The 25,109-nt window shown below is 39.0% G+C and overlaps 1 protein-coding gene across 1 annotated transcript in view; it reads right to left on the bottom strand.

Annotated features, from left to right (window-relative positions):
* Positions 1-25,109, bottom strand: part of RAD51B (RAD51 paralog B) — a 922,671-nt gene that overhangs the window by 11,669 nt on the left and 885,893 nt on the right. The window lies entirely within an intron of this gene.

The raw sequence follows: 25,109 nt of genomic DNA, 5'->3' as shown, positions 1-25,109 counted from the left end.
AGTCAAGAAGACCTGACTTTAAATTTGGCTTCAAACTATATGACTCTGGGAAAGTCACTAAATCTTTATTTGCCTCAATTTCTTCATCTGTAAAATGGAGATAATAATACCACCTACATCCCAATGTTGTTGTGACGACCAAATGAGATAATCATTATAAAGTTCTTCATGAAGTGCCTGGTACAGAATAAGTACTATGTAAATGTTAGCTATGATTATTATTATTAGCTGTAATAATCCCTAGGATGAACTAGTTGTTTCAGTTGGTCATTGTATGTGTAGATAAATTTTATAAATAGAAAAAACCCTTTCCATGGCTACCATCTATTCCCTCGCCTTCATCGTTGTCTTAGAAAGGCTTACCAATTGGTTACAAAATTGGAGAAAGGATAAATTTATGTGATCCTTAACCCCTCCTGGAAAAAGTAATTAAAGGCACATGTCTTATGGAAGAGAGAAGAGCAGAAGTGTATGTATATATATATATATGTTGATTGACTACCTGTTCTTTAAAGATTTTTTAAATATATTTTTTATTATATAAAGATCTTTATATAAAGAACAGGTAGTCAATCAACATTGATTAAATACCTGCTATGTATGGGGCACTGTGCTAATCTCTGGGATACAAAAAATGACAAAAGACAATCTCCTCTCTTAGGGAACTCACAGGAAACAGCTCTTTTATGTGGGTTTTCTAAAGATCAGAGAGGGAAGTGTAAAGTAACCTTCCAGTTAAAATGATTTTTGAGCAGTCATGTAAGTCAAGAATATTTGTACACACACTTCTCTTTCTTGAATTTGTGCTTCCTGTTCTGGGGTCACTGGGTGGCACCGTAATGAGCAGAGCACTGGACCTGGACTTGTAGGAAAACCAGAGTTCAAATCCAGCTTCAGATGTATGACTTAACCTCCATTTCCCTCAGTTTTCTCAACTGTAAAATAGAGATAATAATAGAACCTACCAACCAGAGTTGTTCTGAGGATCAAATGAGATGATATTTGTGAAGCACTTGGTACATGAAAGGTTTTTAAATGCTTTCCTTTCTTCTCTCCCTCCTTTCTTCCCATCTTTCCATCTTTCCTTCTTCCTTCCTTCCTCCCTCCCTCCCTTCTTTCCTTCCTCCCTTCCTCCTCTTTTTTCTTCCTTCTTCTTTCCCTCCCTCCCTCCTTTCCTTCCTTCCTTCCTTCCTTCCTTCCTTCCTTCCTTCCTTCCTTCCTTCCTTCCTTCCTTCCTTCCTTCCTTCCTTCCTTCCTTCCTTCCTTCCTTCCTTCCCTCTTATCTTTCTTTCTTTCTAGAGAATAACTTCTCTAAAAGAAAAAAAACCCCAACCCTAACAGTCCTTGTAAACAATTTCAGGGCTGTTCAGTTTTAGATGCGCATCTACACCATCAGTTTTGACTGTTATAAAACCACTAGCTCATCTTCTTTCACCTATCCTGCCCACAAGGAAGGGCATGGCAGTTCTAATAACAGCATGAGGCCCCCCAACAATGCTCCTCACTGTATGTATGCCATGTGTGGAATCTACTTGGAACCTCTGTGGCTTGGAGGCTTAACTAAGGCTAATAATTATCCAGCAACAAGTGCAGACACAGAGCTCAGAAAGCTTTCTGATCCATGCTTTAGGTGCATGGTACTGTATGTGCCCAAGACAGCTTTCTGAGAGTGAATGGATTTTTGAGCCTATTGTCACCACATGTGGCCAGCTAAGTTTTAATCTCTTTCCTCTCCTTCAAGATTTCTGTGTTTCGGCCAAACTAGCTTCCCTGCCATTCCCCCAATTCAGCATCCTGTTTTCTCCCTTTGTGACAGATACTTGAAATGTATTCCCTCTCCACTGCCTCTTTTGAGGAATCTTCTTTTTCTTCAAGGTTCTGTTCAGGTGCCACCTCCTTTGGGAAGCCTTATTTGATCTCTAGAGTCTCTAAGTCTCTAACATTCTCTTCTTCCTCATGGTATCTGGTCCTTAATTCACTACTTTGTCTTCCAATGGAGTGGAAATTCCTTGAGGGTAGCAAAAATTTGTCTTTGTCTCCTCATCCCTTAGCATAGTTACCAACACATGTTGAATAGATGCTTGCCCTTATAGCTGTGAATACTTTTTACCCTCCATTTGCATTATCTATCCTGATAAAGTTTCTGAATCCGGGGTATCACACTTTCCACTGGGTCTCATTCATAATGAGAAAATCTTTTCCCCCTTTGCTGACTTATAAAACTGGGTTCAATCACCTCAATACAATTCTATCATACAGGATGGTACATGATATTCCTTCTCTTAACCTGACTGTTCATGCTCTTCCTCATCTTCTTCCCCCAAACCTGCCATAGGAAATTAACTTCCATCAATTAATCAATCAACAAATATTTATTAAGCACTTTACTATGTGCCATACACCATGCTAAGAGCAGGAAACAAAGCCACCAGGAAACTTTCTCTGACTGATCTTTCTTAACTTTGGCACTCTTCTCTGAGTCAATACTTTTGTTCTTGGTTTACATAATAATAATTCACATTTTAATAGCATTTTTAAGCTTTCAAAACACTTTCTATGCAGAGGCAACATATATGTGAGTCAGGCAATGTAAATATTTTTAGTGCCATTTTATAGATGAGGAAACTGAGGCAACAATACTTATGGCTAACTATGATCCAATAGCTAGTGAACATCAGAGTCAGGCCTCAAACCTAGGTTTCCCAATTTCAAATACTGTTACAGAGTTGTATAAATATTCTTAGGCTTGCCTTTATGTATTCATGGTTTGATTCTCCAGCTATGGTAAATTTTCCAAGGCCATGGGTCATTTCTTTTTATTTATTGTGTTCCCCCCCCAAAAAAATTATTTGCATAATGTAGGCATTCAATAAAATGACTGGCACCAACTAGTTATTCTTCCTCATATCCCTTAAAGATGTGTTAGCATCATCTCCATTTTATTGAAGAGAATACTGCAGTAAGATCCACCTGGAAAGACTGTGAAACCAAAGGGCACATTTTCATTTCAGTATCCTTCTTCCCCTTCCTGGCATTTCCCTTAGATAAGATACATTTTTACAAGTAGTCAACCTCTTCTTCCCTAAGACATTTGCTGATAAATGACTGATCATACTGGATAGGAATGCTAGATTTGAAGACAGAAGCCCTGGGTTTGAACATAGGTTCTGTTGCTTTTGATCTGTGTGACTTTGGGCAAGTCACTGGTATTCTTTAGGCCTTGGTTTCCCCATCTGTAAAATATGGTACTCACATTTAGGTGCATCACTCAATTCCTTCTCAGGTTTCTTCCTGGTTATAACAGAGGATGATAGGATAAAGCTGATCATATGATCTTATAACTTAAGGAGTTATTTCTCTTATGGGTACCATTTTAAAAGGAGAGCTCCAAGGCTTTTTGCAATGTTACTATGTACACTTTTTTTTTTATTCTTTACCTCCCTGTCTTAGAAGCAATACTATGTATTGGCTCCATTGTAGAAGAGTGGTTAGGGCTAGGCAATGAGGGTTAAGTGCCTTGTTCAGGGTCACACAGCCAGAAAGTATCTGAGGTTAGATTTGAACCCAGGAAGGACCTCCCATCTCTAGGCTTGGCTCTCAATCCACGGACTCACCTAGCTAGAATATAAGCATTCTTAAGCTTGTGTTATTGCACGTTCTGATGCTATAAAGACTGAAGAACCAAAAGAATGAATTTATAATCACATAACTTCACCTCCCCTAAAGGCCACTAAACTTCCTATTGTCTCTACAGTCACACCATCTAAGCAACTATTTGTGAGGAACTTGCACAGGTCAAATCACTTTCCTAGGGTAACCTGGCAAGCTGGGGAAGAATGCAGAAGATCAAGCCAAATATATTCTTTTCCGAATGTAACCTCTTCAGAAGGTGAAGGGAGTTAGTCTGGGCACAACTAAGAGTGAACTCCAGTAATTCACAGGCTCCCACAAAGGCCCACCGGGACCCTCTGGATCATGCGTGCCTGATGGGCAGTTCTTCCAACACCACTCATGAGCTGGTGGACCTGGAAGGTGGTAGATGGAAGAGCAGACTGCCTGGCAATGGCTCTGCCAAAATTCTTAACACGGGTAGGTCTAAAGTCCTCTTTCTTTGGTTTGAGCTTTTACAGAGATGCTTTTCTTCTTCTTTTTTAATTTTTTTCTGGCCGGATCCAACCATGAGAGACATTGGAAATGGAAAGGAGATGCAGAATAGAAAGGGCTGGAAGCAGGAAGGCTTTTGGTCCCCAGGATGATGAGAGACAATATTATAGCATCTTCTACTTAAAGGATGGACGTGTGACAGTTTTTCTGCATGTGGGTGCCTCTTCTCTGGTCAGATTAGCAGGTACTGGGTTCGTAATCCTTAATCAAACTTTAATCTTTATTTATTTATTTTTTTTTATGCTGGGCATAAGGAGCTTTGGACCTGGAGTCAGAAGAGCTGGTTCTGGTATTTGGAGTCTTCAAATTAGTTCAGCTAATGACTGATAAGTCATGATAAGTTATAATAATAATATAAGTTATAATAAGTTATTTCTCTCTCTGGGCCTTATTTTCCTCAACCATAAAATGAAGACATTGGACTAAGTGATCCTTAAAAAGGGACAATAATAATTGTAGTGACTAAAGTTTTTAAAGACAGCTGTGGCTCAGTGATTAAGAGCACTGGCCCTGGAGTCAGGAAGACCAAGTTCAAATCTAACCTCAGACATGTCCTAACTGTGTGACTTTGAGAAAGTCATTTAATCTCCTTATGCCCAAGAGGTAGCTAAGTGGCTCTATGGATGAAGTGCTGGACCTGGGATCAAAAAGATCTGAATTCATATTCAGCCTCAGAAACTTCCTAGCTATCTGAGCCTGAGCAAGTCACTTAACCTCTGATTACATGACAAAAAGAACCAGTGGAGGAGGAAATGGCAAACCCCTCCAGTATCCTTGCCAAGAAAATTGGATGGGTAGCCTAGTCTGTGGGATCATGAAAAGTCCAATATGAACAAAAGATTGAACAACAAAGTCATTGGGAAGAAAGTACTTTGGGAACTCTAAAGTACAGTCTAAATGTAGAATTGTACTCTCCCCACTTCGGGGGATAGCACTTCGGTTTAGCATATCTCATACATTATTTTATAGTGAAGCGATCTGAGTGCATTTCACATCTTCTTTCTAGCTAAAAGCCTCCTGAGGTCAGAGACTGTGTCTAATCTAAATTTTGCTTCTCCCCTAGTGTCTAGTGGGCTACTCTATACATAGTTGATGCATATTAAGCATCCCTAAGCAATTATTATTGCCTTTATCAGGCTTCTCATCTAGGTATACTGCCCGTAAGATCATCTGAACCACCAATATCATTGTTACTATATTCTAAACAACTGCTACAAAATCCTGTAACATCATTCACATTCACTCATTGTTCCTATGTAACAGTGGCTCCCATTATTACATTATTTTGTCTAAGATCTCGATTTTGCCCTATCAACAAATAATCTTAGGTGTGGGATGCCTCTGTGGCACTGGCTTGACAAAGGAATTAGGGCCATGTTGATTGATGTGTCTCATTTTAAAAAACTATCGCCCTCTAGGTTGGCCTATGGTTTGGTTTTGGAATGCTAACCAGGGAAAAATAAGTTGTGCTTGTGTTCGCTTAGGGTTGTAGAGCTGAACAGGCAGCTAGTTATTGTGATGATTTGCTTTTCAAGCTTTCCCTTTTCCTAATTCCACTGCCAGGTTTCCTCCCTGATCCCTTAATGCCTCCGTGTAATTCTCCCTCCTCTCCCATCCCCTTTCTTTCTCCTCTGTGGTCACACATTTTAGCTGATTCGAAAGATCAGATTTGAAAGCAATCAGAAGACATGGGTTCAGATTCCTGCTCTGCTATGTCTTTGGGCAAATCCTTCAATGTCTCTGGGCCCTCCATGTGAGTAGTCAGGTCACCCTCAATCTCCTCTCCCAGGAACTAGCCAGAACTGGGGACCTCTTCCTCTTCTCCTACATCCTTTTGGAATAGGGATGGTGGAACAGCAAGGAGATGAGGGTTCCCTTTCTAGCTTTTTTTCTTAAGCACACACACACAGCCTTGATACTAGCTAGAGTGGCTTATAAAGTTGGAATCTCTGTGACACAGAAATTCATTGGCTTCTGAAACAAGAGCACATTACTGTACCATATCACATCCTAGAACTGCCATCTTGGATTTATTTTTTGGTAGTTTGAGTAGTCCTTACAATACTGACCCTCAGTCCTCAAACAAAGACCTAGCTGTTCATTTAGCACCCAATGTATGTGTCCCCACCCTGACCCCCATTGCTCATTTCCTTGAGTTCAAATCAGATGCTTCCTAGCTGCGTGATCCTGGGCAAGTCATTTAACCCTGTTGGTCTCAGTTTCCTCATCTGTAAAATGAGTTGGAGAAAGAAATAGCTAACTACTCCAGAATCTTTGCCAAGAAAATTCCAAATGGAGTTAGGAGGAGTTGGATACAACTGAAAAAATGCATGAACAACAACACTATAATCCAAAATACAATCAAGCCTGGGGACTGGGGTAAGGAAAATCTGAGAGGGGGCCATTTCAAAAGCAAGTCTCCATTTCATTCCACCCCCAATTCCTCCTATAGGCTCTGGATACTCTTCCACAAGGGAGGGAACAGGGCTGCATGTTCCCAGAGAATTCCCAGCAGAGATCCCTTTATTGTGAGGTTGATATTTGCATCTGCATGGAAAGGGCCTTGCTGAGAAACTGGGAAGGAAATCCATTGAATCAGTAATGTCCTTCAACAGGGAGGCTATTATCTTGGAGGCTTCAATTAGATTCTGCCCTAATAAAACCCAAAGCTAAAGCTAAACAAACCTTTCCTCTGGCTGTGCCAAGTCCCTGCGACAGACACCCTTCATGCCAGAATTTTTCTTCCTTGTCCAAAACTTAGGTTGTTTTTTCAGCTGCTTTGGAACCCAGGAAGGGAGCCAGCGAGGAAAACAAGGCAGTCACTCTTGCGTCAGATAATTCAACAGGCTTTTGATAACCTCACTTCTATCTCTTCCTCAGACTGATCTGCACAACTCTTAGCACTAAGAGCCTGGGGAAGCAGGAACATTGTAGACAGGAAGCTCCTTTGAATCAGTGATTTTAGAATGGTACCCACAGATCTCCAAAGGAATCCTTTAGTAGGGAAATCCGATGGGAAGTTTGACAGGAATTCAGCTCCTTGCCTATATTTCCATCTTTAACTGAAAAGATATACTTCTTTACTTGTCAACATAGCTCTTTGGGAAAGAAAGAAGTATTACCAAGATTGATGCTTCCTCTGATATGTAATCACTGGCCTTGGGAATGTGGTGTTTCAGAGTTCAGCACTGTGGTTCCAAGTCTATGATTACCCTCCATAACATAGCAAAGCATCCTTCGGGCAAGTGGCTCCATGTACTTTTTTTTTTTTAACTCTTACCTTCTGTATTGGTTCTAAGGCAGAAAAGTGGTAAGGACTAGGAAATGGGTGTTAAGTGACTTGCCCAGGGTCACACAGCTAGCAAATGTCTGAGGGCAGATTTGAACCCAGGACCTCCCATCTCTGGGCCTGGCTCTCAATCCATTGAGCCACCTAGCTGCCCCCTGCTCCATGTACTTTTAATAACCACTAGGTGAGGTCCTTCCACCTCCTAGGATTTTTTCACAAAAGCTTGGTCCTTTGAGAAGATGTATTACCTCCTTTGGAACATGAGTTAAATATGAGATTACACATCAATGTAGACACTCAGGTTTGTATTGCTGCATCAGTGAACTAAATAGTACCAAAGTGACCTGAAAGAGTTAATGAACCAAATATATAAAAACTGTCAATATCCATTAAAATGGTCAATATGTTTTATTTCAATGGTTCCACTTTTGGGTCTAGACCTTGAAAAAAAATATATATATATATAAATGACACTACAACTATGTACCTAATTCGAAGATTTGCAGAGCTGAATCACATAATTTTTTGGTTGGTATATGATTATAAAGGAATACTATTGTGCCATAAGAAGTGAGATGATCACCAAAAAAAAAAAACAAAAACAAACCTAGAAAGACTTATTTAAGTGATGCAAAGTGAAGGGAGCAGACCCAGGAAGACACTGAACACAATAACTAGTGTACTATGTTTAACTCTGAATCTTAACTACTATCAACAAGGCTAACTCCAGGTGACTCACGATGTACAAGGATATTATCAGGGAGCAGAGGGGTGGCTCAGTGGATTGAGAGCCAAACCTGGAGACAGGAGGTCCTAGGTTCAAATCTGACCTCAGACACTTCCTAGCTATGTGAATCAATACACAGTATTGATTCCAAGACAGAGGGTAAGAGTTTAAAAAACAAATCTACTGCCATAGAAGGAACAGACAGAATTCAAATGCAGATTAAAACATACCATTCTTCACTTCATGAATTTTTCTCTAGCATAAATAATGTGTCATTTCACAACATGAAGAATAGGGAAATATATATTATATGATAACATATGTACAACCTATATCAAATTACTTGCCTACTTGGGGAAGGAGGAGGAATGGGAGAGAGGAGAAAAAAAGACGCATAGATTTTGATGTGAGAATTTGTTTCTCTTCGATAAGCATATTTATTACAATTTATTACTTTTTATAACAAAAAACCCTAGAAATAACTAAAATGTATAACAATAAAGGAAAGGTTAGATGAAGTGTGGTACTTTAATGTATAGTACAGCATAGATGATAGAGAACTGACCCTCAGATCCAAGAAGTCCTGGATTCAAGTCTTGCTTCTAATATCTATTACCTGTGTGACCCAGGGCAGGTGACCTAATCTCACAGTGTTCTAGGCGACCATCTCTAAGTTTCAAAGAAGGTGCTGGTTTATTTTGGAAGAGGAAGGAAGTTTCTCATTGGGAGCTTCCTATATTAAGGAAATCTCAGGTCCAGTCTTTTTCACTGTTCCCATCCCCATTAATGTAATGGAGTATAAGGTGGGAAAACGTGAAGAATATGCACATATAAATTTAGAAACACTTTTTTATGGAATGATGTTGTTATTGTTGTTGTGCAGTTGTTTTTTCAGTCATGACCAACTTTCTGTGACTCCGTTTGGAATTTTCTTGGCAAAAATACTGGAATGTTTGTCATTTCCTTCTTTAGTTTATTTTCTAGATGAGGAAACTGAGGCCAATAGGGTGAAGTGACTTGCCCAGGGTCACATAGCTAGTAAGTATCTAGGCCAGATTTAAATTCAGGAAGATGATTCTTCCTGACTCCAGTTCTTTCTCCATTGTGCCATCTAGCTTCTCTGATGAAACAGTACAAAGCTGAAAAAAGGAGAACCAAAAGAATGGAATATATACTAATTGGGACCATATAAGAGAAAAAATGAATAAGAATGAATCAATTAATCATTGGAGCAAGCAGGTGTTTATGTAAGTGCTGTCTGATAAGATCATGAGACAGTGAGGTAAAAGAACATTGGATTTGGCATAGGAGAGCCTAGTTTCAAACACTTGTACTTACTAGATCAATGTGACCTCAAGCAAGTCACCTGTCCTCACTTTGCATATTTCCTTATCTGTGAAAGAAGGGAGGTACGAACTAGAGGACCATCCCAACTCCAAGACTATCATCCTATAAATTAGAAGGAATGACTAAAAATTTTGTGATATCTTAAGCCTTGAAATTAATTTAAAAATAAAGAATTGCTAAATAAGTTTATTTGGTTGTAATAATAGTCAATGTAATAAAACATTTTTTTATAAAAAGAGTTATGTCCCTTCTCTACCTCTCACACCTCTCTGTGTGGTATTATGCAAAATACTAAGAATACACAACCAGATAATTTTGTTCATTAATTTTAAAATCATACTGTCTGTGAAATACATAAAGGAAGCAATATGAATAATAGGAAAAGCTGTGTATCAAGAGACTTGCATTCTAGTCTGTGCCTTACCAAGTTGAGGAAGTGATTTGGACCCCCTTGCCCTCAGTTTCTTCAACTGTAAAATGAAAGGGTTTTAGTAGGTGATTTCTAAGGTTCCTTCCAACTCTGTTAATCTATGCTTCTATAAAATGGTAACATTCTATCCACAGGGAAAGTGAGAAAATAATAGAGAAAAGCTTTGTTTGAGCTTGAAGAAGTGGACTATATTACACAAGCCAGGCAAAAGAGATAAGTAGGTAGTACAACGGATAGAGCACTGGACCTGAAGTTGGGAAGACCCAAGTTCAAATTTGACCTCATATTTATTAGCTGTCTAACCCTAGGCAACTCATTTAGCCTCTGTCTGAATTCAATTGTGAAATAAGAATAATAATATCATCTGACCCTAAGACTCTTATGAAGATCAAATGAAATAATATTTGTAAAGTGCTTTGCACAGTGCCTGGCACATAATAGGTACTTACTAAGTTGTTGTTTATTTCTTAATGTCACATCCCACAACCTCAACTAATCAAGTAATACAATGTTCTGTGTTCTGATACTTTTAACTGGTGAGAGGACCTCTTCAATAGAGTCACAGAACAAATCAATCAAAAGTATAAATTGTGTCAAAAACTCATAGATAACTATTGAATTACTCAAAAAAGTCCTTAGCCAATTTGAGAGGAACAAAGTGCTTCCAATCATTAGATAAAAGAATATAAAATACACTAGGATTAGTTGAATTAGACATACATCTGAGTCTATGAATGTTAGACCAACCTTGTGAAATTCAAAAGATTGGAAGGTTTGGACTTCTCATAATGATTGTATATTGATTTAGAATCTTGAACCCTAGAGACTACATTTCCCACAATCCCCTTTTCCTTGTCCTGTTTGTGCATCTCCTTACAGAGATTTTTTTTTTTTTGGAGTTTATGTTTCTTTACAGTTGTTAGCAGTCTTCTCCAGAATAGCATAGGCTGACAACAACATCAACGTTGTCTCTCAAGACACGTCAAAGACAAATAAGTCACACAAAATAAAGGCAACTTCAACTGTATGAAGACACCAACATCTAGAGCTTAGCAGGAAGCTAAACGTTCTATAAGGGAACCTTGTGAAGACTTCACAAAGAAACCAGGAGCTATAATTGTCCCTTTGTCATGTGGTCATTAAGCTTGAGCCTGCTCGCCCCAAGGACAGTGTGTGCAGAAGGCAGAACATGACCCTAGTTTGAAGAATGTTTTGGGCTTTCTTTCTTACTATAGCATCTTAGTAAAGAGTCCTTTCTAAAAGCTGGTTGCCAAACTGATAAGCCAATGAGGATGACACTAGATGGGAGCTCATGAACAACAGCTCTTGAGAAACCATCCTACTCCTTCCAGTTATCCTCTAGAACTTTGAGGGGAGGAGGTGTTAGCTAATCTCTGGGTCTCCAACCCACTAAAACTAGTAGGAAATTAATCCCAAAAGGGAAGTTACATTTGCAAATCAAATCAATTACCAGAAATAGAACCCAAAGTTTTGGGCATCAGACAAAATGAAAAATTACACAATTTTGGGTTCTTGAGATTAAAACTTACTTACAAGTTAATTTTTTTGCGGTTAAGAGAAATGGTTAGAGACAAATTGTAGTCTTCATAACCCTCTGGGAGTGGAAATGTCCACAAAAATTCATCTCAAATTCCTTCTTAACATCCAAACTACTGCTAGATTCACTAGAGATTAAGCTGCAGAACCAGCTGAAATAGATAATTTGTACCAAGGAAATATAGGGAAAGAAAAAGTCAATTGGGAGATAACTGAATCCTTCAATGGACTAAGAGCACATAGGGAGCATTAGGGAAATTAACTGCCATAATCAATGCTGGTTAGCATTTATTTTTTAGTACAGTTGTCAAATTTAAGACAGTATCCTTGGCAGCTTACAAAATCAAAGTGTGATCCTGGGATATAGACCTTCAGCAGCTAGAAGAAAACAAGACGTACTATGAATGGCCTAATTTCAATTTTGAGTGACTGCCCTTTCTCAATAAGGACCCAAATCCAGTAAGTAGTATATTCGGGATAAGCATCGCGACACGTACACCCAACTTCCTCAGTGAATCACCACCAGACATTGAGCAAACCATTTCCTCTTCTCAGTGTTTCTGCCTCTTCAAGATGTGAAGCAGTGTTCACTAAGCCCTCTACGTAGGTCAACTGCTGTGTTGCAATTATGCATAAATAATACCTAATAGTTTTGATTCAGAACAGAATTTTTTAGTCATAGAATACATTGTGCTTGTGCTGTTACAACACATTAGGTTGAGAACTTCTTTTTAGAGAACCTAAGTTTCTATTTAATAATCTTTCCCCCATAACTCAAGTAGTTTCAAGGAATAGGAAAAAATACAAATCATAGTTATTTAGTGTCCCCCGCCCCCCACTAGAGTAAAATAACAATTTTGCTGCTGTTAATTTGTTTCAGTCATGTCTGATTCTTTGTGATCCCATTTGGGGTTTCTTGGCAAAGATACTGGAATGATTTGCCATTTCCTTCTCCAGCTCATTTTGGAGTTGAGGAAACTGAGGCAAATAAGGTTAGGTGACATGCCCAGGGTCACACAGCTAGTAAGTATTTGAGGCTGGATTTGAACTTAGGAAGATGAGTCTTTCTGATTCCAGGCCTGGCATTCTATCCACTGTACCACCTAGCTGCACAAAACCAATAATACATGCACAGAAAGGTCTTTTTCTAGTTAGACTTTTAGAAAAATTCCTGGACTCAGGGTCAGAGAATCTGAATCTTCATTCTATCATTTACACAAGGGATCTTGGGAAGTCATTTAATCTGTTAATTAAATTAAGGGGCTTGCCTGCATGGTCTCCTACCTCTAAACTTAGGGTTCTAGTCTAGGACTGAGGCACTGCTCTCTTTCTCTGTCTACTAAAGGACTCATCTACTCTAGATTCATATTTATTCTGAGTCAGGTTAAGTAGTGAAGAGTCTGACCATTTAAAAGAAGGGTCAGGCTCCTTTTCTTTCCTTCTTTGGCTCATTATAACCTCATCTTAACATTGCTAGAGAAAAACATGTAACACAGCTTCCTGATGGCCTAAGTAGAAAGCCACAAGTCAAGGAGCATCACCCTTAGACTAAATACCTATTTCTGACCGGAGCACCAGTGGGATAATTTGGAGCCTGGAAAATTACACTTGACTGAATTGCTCCATCCTTTCCAAGTAAATTTTTACTCTTTAAAACCTTTTTGAAATTAATTTTTTAATTAAAATATCTTGCCTCCTTTCTAAGTAATTTCCCTTTTTTTGTTTGTTTGTTTGTCTGTTAAACTGTTAGATGATCAACAAGTATCTCATTTCATTCCACTGCCAGATCTAAACCACTGGACTGGTTTACAACAGAAGAATATATATATGGTGGCTGTTCTGGAGATAAAAAATACAACATTTGGCCATGAGATGAGAGAGAGTGAGGAGTCAAATATGATAAAGAGGTGATGAGGAAGATGGTACCCTCAATAGAAATAGAGACGTTTTGAAAGAGGAGTCTGTCCATGGGGTGAGGGCAAAAATAATGAATTCAATTTTGGACATGTTGAGTTTGAGATGCTTATGGGAGATTCAATTTGAAATGTTCAAGAGAGAGGGACATTTTGATTCTATTTCTAAAAATTCTTAAAGGTTGCTTTTATTATTTTTTTCTCCCATTTGTATTAAAAATGCTTGAGGCAGCTCAGTGGCATAGTGGATACAGTGCTGGGCCTACAGTCAGAGAAGTTTAAATCTATCCTCAGACCTCTACTGGCTATGTGACCCTGGGCAAAGTCATTTCAACTCTGTTTGCCTCAGTTGACTCATATGTAAAAAGGGGATAATAAGTGTATCTAATTTCCCAAGGCTGTTGTCATGGTCAAATGATTGATTTTTAATTGATTTTCCAACAGGCAAGAAGTTCTTTGGAACTATTTATGACTGGTGGTCCATATTGCTTTGCTGTCTTCACTTTTAAAAAATCAAAATGCATTTTGGAATCATGTTAAATTTATAAATTAGTTTGGGAAACTTTGACATTTTTACTTTATTTTCTTAATCTAACAAGCTAGGGATATCCCTTCTTCCTATCCCACATGTTCTTCCTTGACTTTTGTCAAAATAATTTTGAAGTTTTCTTTGTATATGTTTTTGATAAGTCATTGTGATAAATAAGTACCGCAACATCTGTTACATCATAATGAGAATTTCACTTTGTATCAATTTCATTTGATTATTAATAGGGACATATAGAAATACTGATAATTTTTTTTTCTATTTACCTTGATTCTTAATATTTTTGCTAAAGTCTTTATTATTGCCATTAATGTTTTTTGGCAGGGGAGAGATCGAATGTCAATGCAGAAAATTAAGTATTTTTAAAGCAAAAAATTATATTAGATGCAAGGTATAGAAAAACACATCATAACAAACTTCTTTTAAAAATTCCTTTACAGTATTGCCAATGAAATGAAAAATGTCTACTTGTAGATAATATGATTATATAATTAGAAATGCCAAAATTGTAAAATGTTACCTCATTGAATTAAAAGCAAGAAAAATACCAAAATAAAAGAATATTTACATATAGAAAGAACAGGAAAAAGTGCTATATATGAAACCATGAATCTTTTGGCTTTTAAAAATATGTATACATATATTATAAAATTAATATAAGTTTCAGAGCTAGATTGTACTATACTTTGAACCACCCTCTGTTCTCTATTATGCATGTTATTGTTTTTATATATTTTTAAAGCCCTTACCTTCCATCTTAGAATCAATACTGTGTATTGGTTCAAAGGCTGAAGAATGGTAAGGGTTAGGCAATGGGGATTAAGTCACTTGACCAGGGTCCTATAGCTAGGATGTATCTGAGGTCACATCTGAACCCAGGACCCAGGTCTTTAGGTCTGGCTCTCATTCCATTGAGTCACTATAATAGCTGCCCCCATTATGCATTTAAAAATGTTTCGTGGATGTACTTTCTTTCTCTCTCTTTTCCTTCATTCGTTCCTTCCTTCCTTCCTTTCTTCCGTCCTTCCTTCTTTCTTTCTTTCTCAGTATTACTACTTCCTTTCTCTTCCCAATTATACCCCTTCCTGCCCCTACTGTTTTGTTTTGTTTTTTAATACCTAGTTTAAAACAAGAATTGCAAAACATTCTGTAAAGTGTTCTATTGATTCTGCTTCATTCTGCATTAGCTCAAACAAATCTTCCCAAGGTTCTCTTCATCTTTTTAATAATTTTTTTGTGGTATAATAATATCCTATTCTATTTATATATTATAATTTGTTCTATTTTCCAACCAGCAGCCACATTCTCAGTTTCCAGTTCTTAACTATGATGATAAGAATGATATTTAATAACAAACAATAATAAAGAGAGCTGGTATGAACATTTTTATGTGTACTAATGTAACCCTGAGTGAATCACTCTCTTGGGCTCAATTTCCTCATCTGTGAAATACAGATGATAATACTATGCACTCATAGGATTGTTGTGAGGATCAATTTGGGTAACACATGTAAAGTGCTTTGTAAATCTTAGTGTTATATACTAATTACTATTAAATTGTTGTTGTTGTTATTGTTATATAGGTCTCTCCTCTCCTTTATTTCTAGGTCATGGGGTCTGGCTGGTCCTGTACAGGGGAGTCTTATACCTCCTTCCCCTTGAGGCATTATGATAGCAGAGTTATTGGCTTCTAGTCTCAGCTTTTGGATGTCCAACCACATCTCTTCCAGTTTCTCTGTGAGGTATCCAAATGATGTATGTGTAAGGTATTGGGTTGTGTGTGTGCTTATTTTGCCAAAAGTAAGGGAATTAGGAGGGGCAGCTAGTTGTCACAGTGGATAAAGTATTGAACCTGGAGTCAGGAAAGCTCATCTTCATGAGTACAAATCTGGCTTCAGACACTTACTAGCTGTGTGATCATGGGCAAGTCATTTAACCCTGTTTGTCTCAGTTTCCTCATCTATAAAATGAGGTGGACAAGTAAATGGCCAACCACTTCAGTATCTTTGCCAAGAAAATCCAAACTGGGTCAAGAAGAGCTGGTCATGACTGAAAAAACTGAACAAAGGAATGAAGAATCTGTCCTAGACTATAGGACCTTAGTTCTGTGATATTTGTGCACCAGGTAATCTTTGGTTCAATTTAAGAGGCATTTATTAAGCATCTACTGTGTCCTAAGCACTTTGCTAGGGTATATACAAAGTTTAAATAATAGTCTATGCCCCCATGGAACTGATGGTCTGGTTTGAGATTATTAACCTTCTTTGCATTAGGTAACTCTTGGACAATCACTTGAAATCTACAGATTCCTTCTCAGAATATATTGGATTGTATTTGTAAATTAAGGAAATATTAAATTTTAGTTAGAGATTAGTGAAAAATGATGGAATTTTTCCCTATCCAAACTCATGTACCCATTGGAATCTGACCATAGATCCCCAAGGGATCCCCATAGAACCCATAGACAGATAAAACAAACCCACAGGAAAAGTCATAAAGTGCAAAAATAAATGATAAGCATGGTGGAGAGGTGTGAAGTAACTATGGTTTGTGAGATCTGGGATTAGTAGAATGTAAACTCCTTGAAGACAGGGGGTATTTCATTTTAAGAAAAGAGGTGGTTTGTTATAGTGGATAATATGCTAGACTTGGAGTGAGGAAGTCATGGGTTCAAATTCCTACCCAGTTTCTAAATCTGTAACCCTGAGCAAGACAATTAAACTGTGCCTTGGTTTCCTTACCTGTAAAACAAGTAAGTTGGGCTTAATGGCTTCTAAAGAAATACTCTTTAAGCTATTATCCTATTTTTGTCTTTGAACCTAGAACATAGAAGATATTAAGAAAATATTGGTTGAATCGAATTGGATTAAACTGTACTCAGTCTTCATACAACTTGCTGTACTCTGTATTTCATATACCCTCTATGTACTTTGTGATCCAATTGTTCCTCAAAGAAGACCCTCCATCCCCTGACTTTGTGCCTTTTCTTTTGCTGCCTAGCCTCATGCCTATCATGATCTCCCTCCTAGTTTCCTCTCCCACCAAGCTTCCCCTGGTTTCCTTCAGCTAAGATCCACCTTACACGGGAAGTCTTTGCATGTTCCTCTTAATTATCGTGCCTTCTTTCTGTTGATTATCTCCAATTTAACCTGTTGTTTACATGTTGTCTCCTCTATTACACTGGAAACCTCTCAAGGGCACTTAAATGCTTTATTGACTGACTTCTAAGAACAGAGCACTGCAGCTCTCAGGTGTGCATGGTCAGAGCTTTGAAAACCTTCAACAGCTTTCTAACTTGTGTTTGCCCTGGCTTCTTTAGAGGGCAGGGCCCCTTTTACAGGGCCCAAAGGCTTCTAGCTTTCTTTTGGTAGAGTCTTAGTGTAATGGAGAGAGAGGAGGAGCTGTCCAAGGAGGCTGAAGTCCTGGAAGCACGCAGAGGATGCTTAAGGAACATATGGAGGCTTAGCAAGCCAACTTCTGTCCAGGACTGACTAGGTGATATATGGTGAGGAGGAGTCTTCTGGCTGGATGAGGAACTGGGAGGATCTATGACTCAGCAGGCATGAAGTCAAAACAGTTTACATAAAAAAAGGATCAATGCAATCCTCCCTCCACCATTTTGGGCTTTTCCTTCATGTTTTGCCAATAAGGCAAGCTCTGCTATAAACCACCATGTTTTTTGTTTGTTTGGTTGGTTTTGTTTGGATTTGTCATATTCTTTTGGGACAACTATGGTCCTTAAATTGTACGTATCTTGTCTTTGAGATCAATGGGTTTTGTTTGGATAGGGATAATCTTTTTTTTTTTTTTTTAATTTAAAGCCCTTGCCTTCTGTCTTAGAATTGATAGGTGGGGGCATCCAGGTAGCTCAGTGGATTGAGAAGCAGGCCCAGAGACTGGAAGTATAAATCTGACCTCAGATACTTCTTAGCTGTGTGATTCTGGGCAAGTCGATTAACCCTCATTACCTAGCTCTTACCACTCTTCCACCTTGCAACCAATACATGGGTTTTCTAAGGTAAAAGATTAAAAAATAAAAGAATCAATACTAAATTATCTGTTCCAAGGTAGAATAGTGATAAGAGCTAGGCAGTTGGGGTTAAATGACTTGCTCAGGATCTCGCAGCTAGAAAAAAGATGATTTTCTTAATGTCATGGATTTCTTTAATTCTTTCTCAGATTCACATTGACTTCTGTGAATGTGCTTTGATAATTACTTGTTCTTTCTTTAATTTTTTGACCAAACTTGCCATCTTGGATTCAGGTTTTTCTATTCTACCAATTATTTCTGCTCTGTAGAGGCCATCATTTATTTCATGATTCTTGTCTCTTGAGCCATTCTGGAACAATCTGCCATGATTCCATGTTATCTTGGAAATCCATAGGGTCATCAGCCTCATTAGGTGTTAATTTAGTTTCTTTTGCCTTGCAATATTTAGCTATTTATTTATTATTATTCTAAAACTCTTACCTTCTGTCTTAGAATCAATACAGTATATTGATTCCAAGGCAAAAAGGTGGTAAGGGCTAGACAATGGGGGTTAAGTGACTTGCCCAGGGTCACATAGCTAGGAGGTGCCTGAGGCCAGATTTGAACCTAGAACCTCCTGTCTCTAGGCCTGGCTTTCAATCCACTGAACTACCCAGCTGCCCCAACCTTGCAACATTTAATATGAGATGTTTGGACACATTTAGATGTCCTAGAGGCTATCTTCCCATCTGTTATTAATATCTTCCCTGTTAGTTTATCTGCTTGTATTCAGAGTTTTCAATGGGATTTTTTTTTCTCTTGAGATTTTTGGTAATTTCAGTCTTTACCCCTTACATTCCTCTTTTGATCACTTTCTGGGATTTCCAATGGGCTAGACCTCAAAGTTTTCTTAGCCTCCTCCCATGCTGGGAAATTCACTTTCAGTTTCCATTCTAAGAGACTTCTAAGGGAATAGAATTAGCCTCACCTGGATGCCAGGCCGGATAAGATTCAACCCTTGCCCACAAATACACACACATATGCCAGAAATCCTGGTGATAAAACATGCTACTATTTATCTCCAGACAGGGATCCAGACACTTGCCCCAGTTTCCTGTATTTCTTAGTTAGCCAGTCTACCCCAAGCAGTACAAAGTCCATTTTTCCTCATACTTGTGTGTATATGTGTGTGTGCATGTATGTGCGTGTGTTAGGGGTCAGAAGGGACAGCAGTTGTATTGTTTGTTGCCATAAAATACTAGGATATGCAGAAGGGGTGATGTGCTAACAGGATAGAGCAGTAGCAAGAGAATTGTTGAGTGGCTCCCCCAGCTCCCAGACCAGAATATAGGGATTGATGAGGGGAGGTGCTGAGTGAGAGCATTATGAATTGAGGATTAACCTTCTCTGCTCTTAATTCATCAGGTTATTACCTCAATAGGGTTCTTCATGTGGGAAAGCTATAATTAGTTTACTTCTTGCACATTATTCTTATTTTATTTTTAGACTCAATCTAGCATTTATTAAGGGTTTCAAACTGTACTAGTGCTGAGGATACAAATACAAGGAAAAAGAGAGTGCCTACATTCTAATGGAAGAGAACAAGATATTAAAGGGATCTGGAAATGGGAGGAGAATGGAATGTTCTCTGACCCCAGAGGAAGTACTTCCCCCACTGCACTGACTTACCCAGGGGTGCTGGGCTAGTAAATGTCCTAAGAGGGATTAGAACCCAGGCCTTCCTGATTCCAGGTCTACTGTTTTACCTAGTGTACCACACTGTCTCTCCTTTACTCCTTCACTTCAAAGGACACCAGAATGGGAAACCACTACACCCAGAATTTAAGGTTGCACAAGTTTTTAAGGTGTTTAAGGACAGAAGAACAGATAGAGATCCCTTTCCCTACACCCCAAAACTTAGATTTGATACTTTTTTTGGCTTTCAAGACACTATTTTATGTTTCCAGATGACTTATCTTAGTTTTAAAATTCTTCTCCCAGTTGTCTTTAGCCTCTCTTAATTGTATTTTGAATTGAATTTTGAGTGCTTCCAAAGCCTGTATCCAATTGGCTGGGATTTCTTTTTTATTGCTTGCCTCCTCTGTTCTGTTTGCTCTTAGATCGTTGCCTGTATAGAAGCTGTCTATTGTAATTTCTTTCTTCTTTTTCTGTTGTTTGCTCATATTTACCCCTTCTTTGCTCCCCGTATTTGTCTGTGCTCTTGCTCCTCTCATTTTTTTGGTTTTGGGGCTTTTTGTTAGGCTCCCTTATTTGAGCTTTGTCAGGAGATCTCTCCATGCAGTCTGTGGGGGATGGGTGTTGGAGTTTGAGCTTCCCTGTACTCTGGAGGCTTTTGATTGTATTAAAATCCAGCAATCTGTGGGGGGAGGGGTGTTGGAGCCTGGGGTTCCCTGAACTCTGAAGACTTTTGATTGGGTTGGGCTGGGTGTGCTCTGAGGCCAAAACCTCCTGGAAGGCTGGAGCAATATGGAAGGTCTCCACAGCTCTGACTAGGTTGTCTGCTCTATGCTCCCTCTCCAGTTCCTTCCCCACTGCCTGTGTTCAATGCTCTGAGCCTGGCACAGCCCTTCCCACAAGGTACACCCGCCAGACCAGTGCCTTTGCCCGCCCAGAGGTTCCCACTGCCTCTGGAGGCTTAGCGTTCTAGGTGGGGGGCCGGGGTCCTGGGACCTTCCTTCTGTGTTCCCTTTAAACCCGAGTGTTCTTGGATTCTGGCTTTTGGGGGGCCCTACCTTTTGAATTGAGTCCAGCAGGAGGATTCTTTTGCTCTGTCTTGTTGTTAGGTTTGATTTTTGTTCCCCTAGGAGCATGGAGTTTGTGATCAATAAGGAAGGGTATTCAGAGGTTTGAACTTCTACTGCTTCTAGGCCACCATCTTGGCTCCGCCCTCCATAATTCTCATTTTAGAGATGTTTGAGGTGAAGATAGGAGAAAAGGTCTAGTCCTCTATCCTTTTGGTCACCTATTCCAACTTTAAAATGTCTAATTTCTAACATGCTTTGTAACTTACATATTAATATAGTAGTACATAGATACACCTTATATATATAAATATACATACTATATATTTGGGGTAAATGCTAAAGATTTTTAACAATACAGGGTACATAATGAAAAATGTTTGGAGACCAATGTGTTAGGATGTAGTACAAAGGAATTAATCCACAGTTAATGGACTTGCTGCCCAATGTGTGGGTGAGTTAATATTACTCTGTTCCATAGATACAAAAAGTGCCCTGGAGCCAGGTGACTATTTCACAGAAACATATCATTATTCACAAAAGGTCTACATGAACGGGTATTACTGGGTATGTGTGAATTCCTTCCTACGCCAACACCTCAATATTGTTGAAAAAAATGGGGCGACACATTTTCATCTCCATCTGTATGTTACCATTGGGCATCTGTATTTTTTGTCATATGTACTTTCTCTAATCAAGGCACTAGCCTAATGTCAATTTGGAATGCAAATTTTAGGTACTTTCTTTTCTTTTTTCTTTTTTTTTTGATCTTGACCTATGACTTCATTTGTATGAGGAACCTCTCAATGTGGAGAATCCCTCCATTGGCAAAACAGAAACTTTTGAATAAATTACACTATTAGTTGCCCAGCACACTGAGAGGATAAGCAACTTATCCATAATTATAAAGTTAGTATGGGTTAGATTGTTGTTTGGTTACATCTGACTCTTTGTGATTCCATGGACCATATCAATCCATGGAGTTTTCTAGGCAAGGACAATAGAGTAATTTGCCATTTCCTTCTCCTTGTCAGAGGTTAAATGACTTGCCCAGAGTAACATAGCTAGGAAATATTTGAGGCTGGATTTGAACTCAGGTCTTCCTGACTCCATGCCTAGTACTCTAACCACTGAACAATAGCTGCCTCTCTCTGTGTCAGAGGAAGAACTTAAGTCCAGGTTGTCTTTTACTGGCACTTTAATTGCTGGGCACCATCACCTTTTATATAAAGATCAATCTATCACTCACTGATGCTAATCAGAGCTCTGAACTTGGAATTACAGAGCCTAAGTTCAAATTCTGACTTATTTACAGCCTGTGTGAAATTGGGCAAGTTATTTACAACTGGCCAGAATTCATTTTCCTCATCTATAAAATGAAGAATTTGGACTAGATGACATGTAATGTGCCTTGTAGCCCTGGATCACTTGGAACACTTCTGAGGTGTTCAATATGTTTTTAAAAACATAATTAAGAGGCAGCTGGGTGGCTCAGTAGACAGAGAGCCAAGCCAGGAAATGGGAGGTCCTGAGTTCAAATGTGGCCTCAGACACTTCCTACCTGTGTGACCCTGAGCAAGTCATTTAACCCCCATTGCCTAGCCCTTACCACTCTTCTACCTTAGAACCAATACATAATATTGATTTTATGATGGAAGGAAAGGGCTTAAAGTCATCTTCACAGGTCCTCAATGGGTAGGTTTAAGCTAAATAGAATAATCTTTACTGCATGTATTGGAAAATAGAAGCAGAAAAAAAATTAGTAATTTGTCTAAGAATAATTGTAAAGACCGGGGACTAAAAACTTGGCCCTGCCTTTATGTATGTATTACGTGAATGTGGGAGTGTGCATGTGTTTGTGTATATTTAGGTTAATAGCCAAGTACAAACAAACTCATGCACAGAGCACTTCACAGACAGATCACCATGGGAATTGCAACCTTTACTGGAGCTGCTAGCACTGGTCATTGTTAAGGGAAGGCTTAAAGACTGGATGGACTACTAGTCAGTCACTAGGAATTAAATTCAATATTTAGGCTTTGTAAAAAAACAATCTTCTAACTAAAGCTGAGAGCTGTAACCGAAACTAACTTCCAAAGGAGGCATGAACAATTATATTCTGTTCTCATGGCCATCAGGAAACTTCAATCCAACTCAAAACAAAATCAGCCAAATATTGTTACAGACAATTTAAAGCAACAGTGACCCATTCCTTTTCTCCACACTAAATCAAGGGCATAAAAATGACAAGAAAAGCCAAATGCACCTATTACAACTACAGGAGCCAGGGCCTCTTGGCAACAAACAGGGCTTTCTAGTCCCTGACTACAGACCATATAAAGAATTGAGTTGGGCTTTCCTGTCCCGGTCTACTCTGAAATGCAGCCAAGGAGAAGTTCTAGGCTTTGGGGGTCAGAAGGGGAAAGCTGTGGCTGCTTCGTTGTTTTGGTGATTAGATGCCAGGGCCTTGGAGGGTGTATCTTAGAATTGAAAAGCCCCAGTCCCTCTGCCTGAGGTGTTACATCATGAGTTGAGCCACTGGGGGTTTCCTTTGGTCTCCAAACATGTTTGTCTTGTCCAAAAACAGCTGGTCAAGTGGGAATGGTTTGTGTAATGTACTCCATCCCTGGCACTCTTCAGATGGGTGGAGGAAACTATGCTGGTGAGAGAGCAACAAGCTCTCTCTTCACAGCAGAGTGGAATTAATCCCCCTGTTACCACATCCTTCTTACTGTTTCCCTAAATCCTTCCACCCACAAAATCAGGGCAGAGGCCAAGAGGGACAGAGGTGAGAGACATTTTAAAATGAACTTTGGACTGTGGACAGATAACCAATGAGGCTTCAAAGCACAGAAAGGAGAGAACAATTCATCACGAATGGGTATCCTCCATTAAAGTTTAAATTTGTTCTTCTTTAGGACTTGGAATAGATCTATTGTCCAAGTCAAATGAACTGTATCCTCTTTGAAGAATGTAATAAGATTCTAGAACTTGGTTTAAGACTTCTTGCTGAGGTGTGATGTGTGTAGATCACTTGTCTGACCTGTAGTTTAGGACCACTGCCCTTCTTTCTCCTCCTCACTGGCCATCATCCAGTGACCATCATCATCCTTTCCATAGCCCACTCAACAATGGAATGAGCCTGGGACAGAGCTGACCTAGCTAAGAACAAGACACTAATGACCATACTTTTGTATGGCCAGCCAGGATCTAGAATTCTGGCAGGACAATCAAGGAGAACCAGAGACCTGAAATTGGCCCTGGCCCCTTCCAGAAAATTGTAGACCTAGATCTGGAAGAGATGCAGAGACCATTAGTCTTATTTGTTTATTTTAGAGATGAGAAAATGGAAGGCTTTGGAGGCTAAATGGCTTGCTCATGGCCATAGTAAGCATCAGTCAGTTGGTCAATCAACAAACCACAAGCATTTATTAATCATTTATTATGTCAGGCACTTTGTTAAGTTTTGGGGTCCTCTAACTAGAGAGCAAGTAGTTTTTGCACTAAGTCACCCACTTTTCCCTTCACATCAACACATCAACAAAGAACAAAGACCCTTTCCTACCTCTAATGTAGAGACTGATAATCAAATCTGCATTATTATTGCTCCTGGAAACATATGACCTTCTACTGCTCTGAGGTCTTCCTCAGAATCTCTGTGATTTTTTAGTCCTATCATGGCTGGGATGAAGTTCCCTCCTTGACCAACACCCTTGCTCCTCATCATAGTTCCATCCCTCCCAGTCCCCTGTCCTGCCCTTCCTAATCCTTTTAACGTACCTGCCCGACCCCTGTTGTATTGTCAGCATACAGCTTTGTAGCAGACCAGTGCTGTCTGCCTGGAAATTACTTTGTATTGAGGTTTCTCTGATTAGAATTTCAACTCCCTGAAGGTAAGTCTTGCATCATTTTTGTCTTGGTATCCCAACCACTTGTGTCTCCTCTGATGCACTAAACTATGCATCTATCAGCAAGCACTGATTATGCACTTACTATGTACCAGGCAGGAAGACCTGTGTTTGAATCCTGGCCTTGTTTCCTGGACAACTCTAAAATTATAGGCTATATAACAACAATAGTGTATGATGGCCAGCTGCAAAGGACTTAACCATTACCATCAAGGCAAGGATCCAGGACAACCTTGGAGGACTCATGATGAAAAAAAGAATATTCACTGCCATAGAAGGAACAAGCAGTTTAAATGAAAATTAAAGAATACTGTTCTTCATTTTATTTCCTCTGTGAATTTTTCTCTAGTGCAAGTAATATGAGACTTGTTTCACAACATGAATAGGAAAATATGTATTATATGATAATACATGTATAGCCATTATCATATTACTGTTGTCTTGAGGAGGGAGGAGAGATGGGAGGGTGGGAAAGATCATGCATCGCAAAATGTC

Source organism: Monodelphis domestica, chromosome 1 (genome assembly GCF_027887165.1).
Source record: "Monodelphis domestica isolate mMonDom1 chromosome 1, mMonDom1.pri, whole genome shotgun sequence".
NCBI classification, from domain to species: Eukaryota; Metazoa; Chordata; class Mammalia; order Didelphimorphia; family Didelphidae; genus Monodelphis; species Monodelphis domestica.
This window is presented reverse-complemented; position numbering and strand designations above follow the sequence as displayed.